This window comes from Musa acuminata, unplaced genomic scaffold (genome assembly GCF_036884655.1).
Source record: "Musa acuminata AAA Group cultivar baxijiao unplaced genomic scaffold, Cavendish_Baxijiao_AAA HiC_scaffold_1126, whole genome shotgun sequence".
NCBI lineage: Eukaryota > Viridiplantae > Streptophyta > Magnoliopsida > Zingiberales > Musaceae > Musa > Musa acuminata.
In genome coordinates, this window is record NW_027021339.1 from 5,850,125 (window position 1) to 5,852,624 (window position 2,500).

A 2,500-nucleotide genomic window follows, 5' to 3' on the forward strand; every position below is an offset into this window, starting at 1 on the left:
TTTGGTCTGTTCTGGCGTGGCGCGGTGACCGTCGTGAGCGGAGCAAAACGTCAGCCATCTCAGCACCTTGGAACCCCCCGGGTGGCACAGGGCTGGATGGGGCTTTCGTATAGCAGGGACGGTGCTGCCTCACGCTTCGCTCGCTGTTCGCCGCTCGCCGCTCGCTCGCGCAACCTAAAATGGCCAGTTTTGGCCCGTTTTTGGGCTGTTTTGGCCTGTTTTTGGTCCGTTCTTGCGTGGCACGGCGACCGTCGTGAGCGGAGCAAAACGTCAGCCATCTCAGCACCCTGGAACCCCCCGGGTGGCACAGGGCTGGATGGGGCTTTCGTATAGCAGGGACGGTGCTGCCTCTCGCTTCGCTCGCTGTTCGCCGCTCACCGCTCGCTCGCTCAGCCAAAAATGGCCAGTTTTGGCCCGTTTTTGGGCTGTTTTGGCCTGTTTTTGGTCCGTTCTTGCATGGCGCGGTGACCGTCGTGAGCGGAGCAAAACGTCAGCCATCTCAGCACCCTGGAACCCCCCGGGTGGCACAGGGCTGGATGGGGCTTTCGTATAGCAGGGACGGTGCTGCCTCACGCTTCGCTCGCTGTTCGCCGCTCGCCGCTCGCTCGCGCAGCCAAAAATGACCAGTTTTGGCCCGTTTTTGGGCTGTTTTGGCCTGTTTTTGGTCCGTTCTTGCGTGGTGCGGTGACCGTCGTGAGCGGAGCAAAACGTCAGCCATCTCAGCACCCTGGAACCCCCCGGGTGGCACAGGGCTGGATGGGGCTTTCGTATATAGCAGGGACGGTGCTGCCTCTCGCTTCGCTCGCTGTCCGCCGCTCGCCGCTCGCTCGCGCAGCCAAAAATGGCCAGTTTTGGCCCGTTTTTGGGCCGTTTTGGCCAGTTTTTGGCCTGTTCTTGCATTGCGCGGTGACCGTCGAGAGCGGAGCAAAACGTCAGCCATCTCAGCACCCTGGAACCCCCCGGGTGGCACAGGGCTGGATGGGGCTTTCGTATAGCAGGGACGGTGCTGCCTCTCGCTTCGCTCGCTGTCCGCCGCTCGCCGCTCGCTCGTGCAGCCAAAAATGGCCAGTTTTGGCCCGTTTTTGGGCCGTTTTGGCCAGTTTTTGGCCTGTTCTTGCATTGCGCGGTGACCGTCGAGAGCGGAGCAAAACGTCAGCCATCTCAGCACCCTGGAACCCCCCGGGTGGCACAGGGCTGGATGGGGCTTTCGTATAGCAGGGACGGTGCTGCCTCTCGCTTCGCTCGCTGTCCGCCGCTCGCCGCTCGCTCGTGCAGCCAAAAATGGCCAGTTTTGGCCCGTTTTTGGGCCGTTTTGGCCAGTTTTTGGCCTGTTCTTGCATTGCGCGGTGACCGTCGAGAGCGGAGCAAAACGTCAGCCATCTCAGCACCCTGGAACCCCCCGGGTGGCACAGGGCTGGATGGGGCTTTCGTATAGCAGGGACGGTGCTGCCTCTCGCTTCGCTCGCTGTCCGCCGCTCGCCGCTCGCTCGTGCAGCCAAAAATGGCCAGTTTTGGCCCGTTTTTGGGCCGTTTTGGCCAGTTTTTGGCCTGTTCTTGCATTGCGCGGTGACCGTCGAGAGCGGAGCAAAACGTCAGCCATCTCAGCACCCTGGAACCCCCCGGGTGGCACAGGGCTGGATGGGGCTTTCGTATAGCAGGGACGGTGCTGCCTCTCGCTTCGCTCGCTGTCCGCCGCTCGCCGCTCGCTCGTGCAGCCAAAAATGGCCAGTTTTGGCCCGTTTTTGGGCCGTTTTGGCCAGTTTTTGGCCTGTTCTTGCATTGCGCGGTGACCGTCGAGAGCGGAGCAAAACGTCAGCCATCTCAGCACCCTGGAACCCCCCGGGTGGCACAGGGCTGGATGGGGCTTTCGTATAGCAGGGACGGTGCTGCCTCTCGCTTCGCTCGCTGTCCGCCGCTCGCCGCTCGCTCGCGCAGCCAAAAATGGCCAGTTTTGGCCCGTTTTTGGGCCGTTTTGGCCAGTTTTTGGCCTGTTCTTGCATTGCGCGGTGACCGTCGAGAGCGGAGCAAAACGTCAGCCATCTCAGCACCCTGGAACCCCCCGGGTGGCACAGGGCTGGATGGGGCTTTCGTATAGCAGGGACGGTGCTGCCTCTCGCTTCGCTCGCTGTCCGCCGCTCGCCGCTCGCTCGCGCAGCCAAAAATGGCCAGTTTTGGCCCGTTTTTGGGCCGTTTTGGCCAGTTTTTGGCCTGTTCTTGCATTGCGCGGTGACCGTCGAGAGCGGAGCAAAACGTCAGCCATCTCAGCACCCTGGAACCCCCCGGGTGGCACAGGGCTGGATGGGGCTTTCGTATAGCAGGGACGGTGCTGCCTCTCGCTTCGCTCGCTGTTCGCCGCTCGCCGCTCGCTCGCGCAGCCAAAAATGGCCAGTTTTGGCCCGTTTTTGGGCTGTTTTGGCCAGTTTTTGGCCTGTTTTTGCGTGGTGCGGTGACCGTCGTGAGCGGAGCAAAACGTCAGCCATCTCAGCACCCTGGAACCCCC